This window comes from Chenopodium album, chromosome 8 (genome assembly GCF_948465745.1).
Source record: "Chenopodium album chromosome 8, dcCheAlbu1.1, whole genome shotgun sequence".
NCBI classification, from domain to species: domain Eukaryota; kingdom Viridiplantae; phylum Streptophyta; class Magnoliopsida; order Caryophyllales; family Amaranthaceae; genus Chenopodium; species Chenopodium album.
In genome coordinates, this window is record NC_137841.1 from 632,022 (window position 1) to 643,534 (window position 11,513).

Below are 11,513 nucleotides of genomic sequence, written 5' to 3' on the forward strand. Positions count from 1 at the left end.
ACTTAGCTTAAACCCTCTAGGTTGGAATCTAGAGGGTTTAAGCTAAGTCGGAGTAAGACTGAATATTTGGTATGTCGTTTTGGCACTCAGAGGGGGACAAGCAATGAAGTGGTGAGTTTGGATGGAAAGGATTTGACCATGAGTGAATGTTTTAAGTACCTAGGGTCGATCATCCAGAAGAATGGTGACATTGATCAAGACGTGACCCACAGGATTAAGTCAGGGTGGCTTAAATGGAGAGCGGCCACGGGAGTGCTATGCGACCGCAGCATTCCCTTAAAGTTGAAGGGAAAATTCTACAGGACTGCCATAAGACCAGTGTTGCTCTATGGTACAGAATGTTGGGCTTCTAAGAAAGAGCATATTAAAAAGATGGAGGTTACGGAAATGCGCATGTTAAGGTGGATGTGTGGAAACACTTTAAGAGATAGAATCAGAAATGAGGTTATTCGCAAGAAAGTAGGTGTGGCGGGCATTGTAGATAAATTAAGGGAAAATCGTCTGCGTTGGTTTGGACATGTAAGACGGAGACCCGAGGGTGCACCGGTGCGAAGAGTGGAAGAGTGGGACCATGGAGGGATTAAACGAGGAAGAGGGAGACCAAAGATGACTTGGTTGGAAGGAGTGAGGAAGGATATGAAGTGCATGGATTTACGTGAGGATGAAGTTTTGGATCGTAAGGGATGGAGGAGAAAGATTTATGTTGATGACTACACGGAATAATCAAATTTGGTTCATGTTAGCCGACCCCACTTTTGGGATTAAGGCTTTGATTGATTGATTGATTGATTGATTATTAAGATTTTAATTTCTTCCTTATCAAATAGTTTTAGTATGTCCCTTCCGTTTCGAACATCTGATGAAATAGCTTTTGCACTTCTTCAAAAGTTTTCTCTATGTGTAGTAAATTTATTGGTCCTCCCACTTTTATAATTAAGAAGTATATTTTGCCAAATTAAAAGAAAGGTTATTATATATACTTTGTAGTCCTTATTTCATAAAAGACATTACTTTGTACATTACAATGATGCTCACATTCCCATCAAATGAAATACGGAGAATGAGTGAATAAATGAGATAATGAAATTTAAGAAAATATATTCTATCTTATTATACAATATCTTTTTTTAATTAGAAAAAATTAATTTAAATCTTCTAATAATATACTATGGTGGACTAAAATTGTTAAAAATAAAATATCAATATATTAATGCAATTTCTTCCAAAATAACTATAACGCATATACTTGGATCTTTTACCAAAATAACTATTTTTACAAAAATATTTACCAAAGCGGCTAATTTTAAATTTTAATTCCAAAACTAGCTAAATTGACTTGAAAAGAAAATTACTTATTTCTTATTTTCCTTTGAACTAGATTGGTTCACTTTATGGGTTTTTTTTTTTTTTTTTTTTTTAATATTGTTTAATTTAATTTTTTTTAGTTTAATTTTTTGATTTTTTTTTTTTGGGAAATTCTAATGCCATAGTTTAAAATCCCCATTAATTTGAAAAATAACATTCAACAAAGTATATTTGTAAAAAATTCTCAATTTTCTTAAAAAGTTGCACAAAATAAAAAAATCAATTAAAAAAATTGTTCCAAACTTCCAGTCAACAAAAAATAAATAAAAAAAAAAATACAACTCCTTGAAATTCCAGAATTTTGTGATAGTAGACGAAAAATTAGTGTTTTTTTTTCTAGGTGTGTGTGTGAGATCAAAATTAGGGTTTCCGGGACTATTTACATACTCAGTATATTTGTACATGGTCAAATTTTCTAACTTTAAAAAATCCTAAAATAAAAAATTAATATAAAACCAAAAAAAAAAAATCAATTCAGTGAGCCAAACTGGTTCAAAGATTAAAAAAAATAATAATAAATAAAAAAAAAAAGATAATAACCTTACAAAAAAAATTAGCTAGTTTTGGAATTAAATTTTATAAGTAACCGTTTTGGTAAATACTTTTGTCAAATTAGCCGTTTTGATAAAAGATCTCATATACTTTTTCATCACCAACTACTTATACAAATTATATATTATGAAGTTTCTATAGAATTTTTTTCAATAGCTATGTATGAGAAAAATATATGGAGAAGTAATTGTGAGAATTTTCACTCTCAACTCTTAAATTCAAAAATCAATCTTGTCCTTAGCTTCCATCTGTTGGAGACAAACTAGCTTGCATGTCACTAATCTCACTATACTATAGTTTTGCTCCAAAATAATGCAAAATTTCCATTATTATATACCTTTCCTTTCCCAAATAAAAAAAAATAAAAAAATAAAAAAAATAAAAAAAAAATAAAAAAAATAAAAAAAAAACCATTAGAACTACATTGATTTTTAGATCTAGAAATTCAACATTAGCATAATACTTTGATTGTTGAGTTTTGTTAACAGCCATTAATTTCATTCTAGATATCATTGGTGATTACTCTAGGGTCATATTTCCTAGCATAATACGAAGTATAAGTACTATACTTTGTTTCAAAAAAAAAAAATTAAAAAAAATAAATAAATAAAAAGTATCACTATACCTTTTTTTTTCACTGTACTTTTTTTTTTTTTGAAAGATTTTTTGACTGTACTTCGTATTGTATTACTTTGTATAATTGTATTTTTCTATGAAAATGAAAGATCCGTTTTATCCCATAAATTAACACATTATTCTTTTCATATTCAATGTAAATGCAATACAAAGTACAAACTACGAAATACTTGTACAGTTGTATATGTGTATACCATACTCTATCAAATACGTAATTTATTGAACATGAAAAACAGACAAAATATTTTTAGAATACTTTTTTTTTTTTTTTTTTTTTTTGAAAAGGCAATACAAATGATCATTAATATTAATAGAGTTTTATTAGAGTGAAAAACAGGTAGAGTATTTATATTGTCATTTTTTATCCATGAAGAAAACGGACAAGCAAGCTTATTATTACACATCAAAATATGTCAAAGCCATGAAACGAGTTCATACAAATTAGTTTTAAACTAAACTGCATGCACACAAATACGCAATCCTAATTTCCTTTCCTTTAAAAAAATAAAAATAAAAATAAAAAAATAAATTAAAAGGCTAATTTTCTAATGTCAAATGTTATTAATTGGATATTTGGATTCATTTACATATCCTTACCCACCACTTAATTATTCTTATTCGACACAATAAGTAAGATTGTAACAACTTTACTTTTGTCACAATTTGTGACTTTTAGCATGTTAATTCAATTTTCGATGGCATTTAGCATATAATTCCCATAGCTTGGTGATACTTTTATGCCTTTGCATGTTGGCGGTTGGCCTACATATAGCTATATTATGTGAAAAAATAAAAATAAAAAATACAAAGAAAATTCCAAATATATATCAACACTTCCATCTTGGTTTATGCTTGCTTGACAGCTTGAGTTGCTTTAACATATATATTTACAATGACTATAATAATTTTATAGTCATTTTATCTTTATAACCATGATCACCTGACCACACGTTTTTAACAAATATTGAATCTACACAATTTATATACGAATATTAAACTATTAAGTTTACCAAAAAATTAAGTTGATCACGTACTAGATATTTTAAATTAAAAAAAGTCTATACAATACGCATTTCCTCTTTGGCTCTTTCATTCCATCTATTTTGACGAATCACGATTTCTTGTCATCTCTAATTCATCAAGACTTTAAGCTATTTACATGATTAATTATTAACAGAACACCGTTCTTATCTTTATTTTATTTGCTGGGGAAATGGAATTTAACTCCAGTAGAAAAAATCCTTATCAATGATATATCTTGGCTTGATTCACAAAATTACAATAGGCATACTTCATCACTGTATACATTATTTCATGCTTTTTTCCATGACACAAAATCGTTTTAATTAAGATTTTCTTTAGCCCATATCTTGAAAATATTCATAAAATAAACAGCTTGATTTATTTATAATTTAGGATTTTTTGGTCAAAGTATTAAAAAAATTATTAGTTTATCACCTTGGCTATGTAGGTGATAAACTAATAATTTAATTTGGTTTGCACTTGCCAATACTGATGGAAGTAATGAATCTTGTGCTCTATTTTTTTTTTTTTTTTTTTTTTTTAAAAAAAAAGCATCTTGATCGGGAGAGAAATATGACTATTACGGAGCATATATATACACCCGGTGCAAAGTGCTCTCTAACGTGATATTTTATTTGGTTCATCTTTTAAAAACAACATTTTGGTTCATTTTGATAACTGCTCATTTAACTACTTCATATCAAATGAGCAAAAGATACATCATGTAAAAACTTTAATTAGCTTAGGACTGAAGAAGTTAATTCAAAAGCATACTCCGTATTACATTGTCATACTAGTATTATTAAAAGTAAACAATTTCTTCCTTACTCTTATGTATGACGAAGTAAATAAAGACGTAAACAAGACAATTAAGTGACAGCTTACTAATTCATCTTTAATGGGTTTTGTTTTTAGGACTGCATTTAAAAAGCAAATAGTTATTATAAAGCATCTTTCAAGGTATGTATCAGCTTTAAACTTGGTGCAAAGACATAAGCTTCAAGAGATGACATAAAACTGCAGATGATTATTTTAGGTAAGTAATTATTAGTTCTTATATTACTTGAGATACAAAACCATGTAACTTATGTATCACGAAGTAAATAAGGTAGTGCTGTAAAAAAAAAAAATGGTTGAATCCAAAATAGCGTTAGTAATAAGCTAACACTCCTGAAGGATCAGTTTCATTCGAAACAAATAACCAAGGCCTAGGCAAAAACTAAAAAGCATGAAGAGAAATAAATACGTACTAGTCTTTATTACTTTAATCTTTTGAACTTGTGATACTTATCTTCCTGCAAAACTCAGTTGCCTTTTATTTTGTCTTATACTTTGCTATTTTGAAAATTACTCGGATTCTACTTTTGTACCTGAATTTTTTTTACTTTCTTCTTTCTTTAAAAAAAAATTTAATACTTTCATCTATTTAAATTTAAAACTTAAAAGGATAGATAGTTTTACCTAGTTACAAATCTTACAATTTTTTTTTTTTTTTTTGAAATAAAGTTACAGATCTTACAATATCTACATTAATGTTGTAACATTTTAACTTTATAATCATTATATTATATTCATACATTTGAAACAATTTTAATATTGAATCTACACTGTTAATTTAAGTTGAACAAAACCATTAAGTTGACCACTAATATTTAAAATAAAAAATGTTTTATACCATACGCAAATATTGAATCACGATGTTTTGTCATCTTTAATTCAAGGCTTTAAGATATTTACATGGCTAATTATTAACGGAATATTGCTTTCATCTTTATTTTATTTGTCAGTGCAATAGGCATTCTTAAGTTGAGTTACAATTTTTTTTTAAAAGAGTAAAAAATTCTTTAGTGTGATATCTTGATTCGCAAATTTACATTAGGCATTCTTCATGACTTGAAATCGTTTTCAGATTTTCAGCCCATATCTTGATGGTTTTTTAAAATAAACACCTTGATCACAATAAGAATGATAGGAATATTTGGATGAACAAACTTCTACCACTCATTTTTGCCATTTCGCCAAAAAAAACATTTATAAATTGATTTATTTAATGATTTTTTTTCATGGTTATCAAAGTATTAAAGAAATGGATAGATGAACGACCAAAGAAACAAAGGTGTGAGATTCACACTCATTTTAGTGGCTATATTTTTATTGTACCTACTCCGTGTTGAATAACCTTCCAATTTTGTGCTATAGAAACATTCTAATTAGTACCATCCAAGATTACATCTACAACATTAACAACGTACTTATTTGATGTGTTGAATGATCCATTAATATTATGATGAGATCACTTTATTATGATGAGGACTAGCTTTCAATCTAATGATATTTTCCTTACTTTAAGAAAAATAAAAAGTTTTTTAATAGGGTAATTTAGTATTATACAACATATTACTCGTATGATTTATGAGTAGTTTAATACCTTGCTGGCTGATATTAAATGTATATAAACATATAGCCACAAATGATGGCACTTTCAATTTCTAGGGTAGTTTTTTCCATTTCATTAGCCAAAAAAGATGTGGGCATTCGGAATAATGTGATTATTAGTTATTACGGAGTATATACATACGTACAAGGATTCACCCGGTGCAAAGTGTTCTCTAACATAAAATGGAGTATTTTTCCTTTGATAATTGCTCATTTAATTACTCTATATGATCAAATGAGCAAAAGATACATGTAAAAACTTTTATTGAATCTGATAAAAAATTACAGTACATTAAGGGCCTGTTCTGTTCCGTTGAAATTCAGTTCAGTTCAGTTCAGTTCAGTTCAGCTCAGTTCAGTTCAGCTCAGTTCAGTTCAGCTCAGTTCAGCTCAGTTCAGTTCAGTTCAGTTCAGTTCAGCTCAGCTCTTAATTTATGTCTAATGATATTGCTAATGATATAAAGCCAAATTTCATTCTTTTAAGATCTTATTACAACGACAACAACAACAAAAATAATAATAATAAATAGTATATAATAATAATAATAATAATAATAATAATAATAATAATAATAATAATAATAATAATAATAATAATAATAATATTAACAATAATAATAATAATAATAATAATAATAATAATAATAATATTAACAATAATAATAATAATAACAATAATAATTGAAATAATAATAATAATAATACTAACAATAATAATCAATAAATAATAATAATCATCAATAAATAATAATAATAATAATAATAATAATAATAATAATAATAATAACAATAATAATAATAATAATACTATAATAATACTAATAATAATAATCAATAAATAATAATAATAATTATCAATAATTAATAATAATAATAATAAAAATGATAATATTGATACAATTCATTGTTCAAATGGTTCTATTTTTTTGAAACATATTTCTAATTTAATCTCATTGAGAAAATTAGAGGTTTCAAGTTTTTAATATATTTTCCATACATTTTATAATATATTTTCCATACATTTTATAATTATAATTATATAGTATATTTTTCGTAAATATTTTAATATGTACATTTGTATATACACATATGTATAGTAATAAATATCAATAAATAATCAATAAATAATCAAAGATCACTAATCCGTAGTTAAAAATCACTAATTAATAAGTTCAGTTCAGTTCAGTTCAGTTCAGTTCAGTTCAGTTCAGCTCGGTTCAGTTCAGTTCAGTTCAGTTCAGTTCAGTTCAGCTCGGTTCAGTTCAGTTCAGTTCAGTTCAGTTCAGTTCAGTTGAGTTCAGTCAATCGGAACAGGCCCTAAGTCAAAAGCATATGGAGTACTACTGTATAACATTGAGCAAATTATTTTATTTTTTTTTATTTTTAATTTGACATTAGCTGTGCTATTTTAATTTATAGTCAACAGAATTCAGAGTACGTTTACTCTTTTAAATTACAAACCATGCAATGCCATAAATGCTACTCTTTAAAACTTATAACACCCTGAATAAGTGTAAAGTACCATTGACATTTAGCATATATAATTCCCTTGGTGATACTTTTGGAGATCTTCTCATTTACTTCAAGGTTATTGTTTGGGTATAAAGACCTAGCAAGGTCACATCAAGCCATGACAAGTACATCCCAATTTCATACTAAGAACTGTAAGAACTAACAAGATTTTTTTTTTTTATTTTGAGATATATCATTATTATATCTACACTTTGAATATAACATGGGTCAAAAACACAAATTTGATCACGGTTTGAAATGTGATCGATCTATTTGTAACAAGATTATGGTTTAATTTGTGTCCAAAAACCAAGATTATGGTTAGTGCAATCTTATTCAACCCTACTACTTAATACAAGTATGTATTTAAGATACATACATCAACTTAAATATATAATACATGTATGTATGTATCTTATTTTGAGATACATACATACGCAATGTTAAATATAAATTCTCGTATGAGCATATAACTAGAGATGTTAATATCTATGTAACACTCCTCGTCGTCGTTGTTAATATAGAATTTGCATGCACGCAATGCTAATTTCCTTTCCTTTTAAAAAATAAATAAATTAAAAGGCTAATTTTTTAATGTCAAATGTTATTAATTGGATTCATTTACATATCCTTACCCACCACTTAATTATTCTTATTCGACACAATAAGTAAGATTGTAACAACTTTACTTTTGTCACAAATTGTGACTTTTAGCATGTTAATTAATTCAATTTTCGATGGCATTTAGCATATAATTACCATAGCTTGGTGATACTTTAATGTCTTTGCATGTTGGCGGTTGGCCTACATATAGCTATATTATGTGAAAAAATAAAAATAAAAAATACAAAGCAAATTCAAATATATATCAACACTTCCATCTTGGTTCGTTTATGCTTGCTTGAGTTGCTTTAACTTATATATTTACAATTTTACAATGACTATAATAATTTTGTAGTCATTTTTATCTTTATAACCATGATCAGCTGATCAAACATTTTTGATATAATACTATTGAATCTACACAATATATATACGAGTATTAAACTATTAATTTAAGTTTACCAAAAAAAATTAAGTTGATCACGTACTAGATATTTTAAATTATAAAAGTCTATACAATACACATATCCTCTTTGGCTCTTTCATTCCATCTATTTTGACTAATCATGATTTCTTGTCAATCTCTAATTCGTCAAGACTTTAAGCTATTTACATGGTTAATTATTAACAGAACACATCTCTCATCTTTATTTTATTTGGGGCAATGACATTTACGTCCAGTAAAAAATCCTTATCAATGATATCATGGCTTGATTTGTAAAATTACAATAGGCATTCTTCATCACTGTATACATTATTTCATGCTTTTTTCCATGATACTAAATCGTTTTAATTAAGATTTTCTTTAGCCCAAAAATGAAATATTTATTGTTCTACTCTGTATTTAAAATAGAAAACAACCCATGCATCTTGAAAATATTCATAAAACAAACACCTTGATTAATTTATAATTTAGGATTGTTTGGTCCAAGTATTAAAAAATTTATTAGTTTATCACCTTGGCTAATATTAGATGTAGGTATATAAATGGATAGCCAAAATGATGTCACTTTCAATCTCTAGGATAAGATTTTCCCATTTCATTTACCAAAAATGTTGTGGGCATTTTATAAGGACTACGGAATAGTATACATGCAAGTTTGGTTTGCACTTGCCAATACTGATGGAAGCTATGAATCTTGTGCTCTATTTTTTTGTAAAGCATCTTGATCAAGAGAGATATATGATTATTATGGAGCATATATGTACACCTGGTGCAAAGTGCTCTCTAACGTGATATTTTGGTTCATCTTTTGAAAACAATATTTTGGTTCATTTTGATAACTGGTCATTTAACTACTTCATATCAAATGAGCAAAAGATTTATATGACCGGTCTCTTTGATTGTAGCATGCAAAAAACTGAAAAGAGACTGCTTAGATATAATAACAGGTCTCTTTAATTTGATTTTTCGTTTTTTTTTTTAGGGGTAGCATGTGCTACCCCTTGTGACTTAGTGGATTAGCCAATGGTGAAACTATATTTTGGATTAAAGGATTAAGATAATTGTTGGATAAAAAAAAATTAAAAATAAGAAAAACCCAAATGCTTTAAATTAATGGGAAATAATTTCACTCTACAAAAATAAAAAAATTCGAGTTCAATTTGAGTTCGAGCTCAAGTCGAGTTTAAGTAATAGGTTTTCGAGCTCCATTTTTTTGAGCTTGCGAGTTTCGAGTTGTAGTTTTATGTTTTCGAGTTCGAGTTGAGCTTAGCTAAACTCGAGCTCGACTAGCTCGCTTCATAAGCACCCCTACACTTGACGCTTTTTTTAATTATTAAATTTTGACTACCTTTTATTACTTATGTATAAACATTGTTGCACAAATATATATATTAGTAACATGTTTAATAAGTTAAATGTGACACATGTCACTTTGTAACTGGTAGGTTTTTATTACAATTTTCTTATTAAAAAGGAAATTTTGGATTTTAACACCAGGAAAAAAAAATTAAAAAAACCCTAAAATGGTTTTGACACCCCCATAAAAAAAATTATTTTATCACCAGCAAAATTTTAAAAAATGAATTTTACCACCACTTAACGGTCTCCGTCCAAAAATTTCGTTAAGTGGCCGGGGTCCACAGTGACACGTATCACCATTTTATTTGTTTTAAAAAAAATTCCTAAATGTACCCAACCACCCCAGCCCCAGCACCGCCCCAACACTGCCACCTTCACCCAACGCAGCCGCCGGCCAGACGCCGGAGCATCCCCTCACCCCCCCCCTCTCCTTACCCTACCCACCTGAACCCTCCCTTTCCCTTTCTTGCAGCCCTAATTTGCCCCAAAATCACCTAACCATTAATGGCCGAAACCCTAATCTGCAACCCTCCTTCCCCAAAATGGCCAAGAATTCGAAAATTAATGGCTGAAATCGGTCAATTTTGGGGTTGAGTGGCCTTAATCAATGGCCGAATTCGTGATCGTTTTTGGGGAACGACGGAGGGAGGGGTGGGTTCAGCTTGGTCGGCGGGGAAGGGGGAGGTGATGCATGCGTCGGTGGCTTCGTCGGCGGCTGTGGGTGAAGGTGGAAAAAAAGGTGGTTGGGCTGGGGTGGCTGCCCTGGCTGGGTAGTTTAAGTTTTTTTTCTTTTTTGGCCAATAATAAAGCGACACGTAGCTTTATGCCCCACTTAACAGATTCCTGAACGAAATCAGTTAAGTGGTCGTAAAATCGAATTTGTTAAAAAGGTTTTGGAGTTAAAATAATTATAGGAGTGTTAAAAACCATTTTTTGGGTTTTTAATTTTTTTTTTCTGGTGTTAACTATTAAAATAAATTGATTTTTTTTTAATAAAAATAACCCCCAATCAAACAGCCTTTACCTTGTCAGTAGTTAGCGATTACCCCACCACCAACCTAGAACCCCTTCACTAACAACCCGTCCCACCCCACCACAAGCCTAGAACCCCTTCACTAACCCGGCCCACCCCACCTAGCCCCCCCCCCCCCCTAAACTATATCTTTGTTCACCTTTATATAACCCTAGCTTCCCTAACCTACTAGCTTAAAAGCCCCCCAACCCACCACCAACCCGAAAACCCTACCCTTTATCCTCCACCATAATCGAAACCTTGCCCTCACAAAGGGGTAGGTGGTCGGGGCGGGCTGTGGTAGTTTTGGGTTAGGGGTAGGGTTGAGGGTCAGAGGGGAACTAGAAATTTTTTATTAGGGGGGGAGGGACTACGTATGTAGTAATATCTCGCTCATGAAAATAGAATGGAGTATATTAATTATAAAAAAAGAATGAAATTTAAAATTAAAAAAAAAAAAAAAAAAAAGTCATTGGGAGAAGATTTGAACTTGAGAGCAAGAGAATTCAATGTTTACAGTTTTACACAAAAACTCATTTATGATACAATTAACATAATCTCATGCCAAAA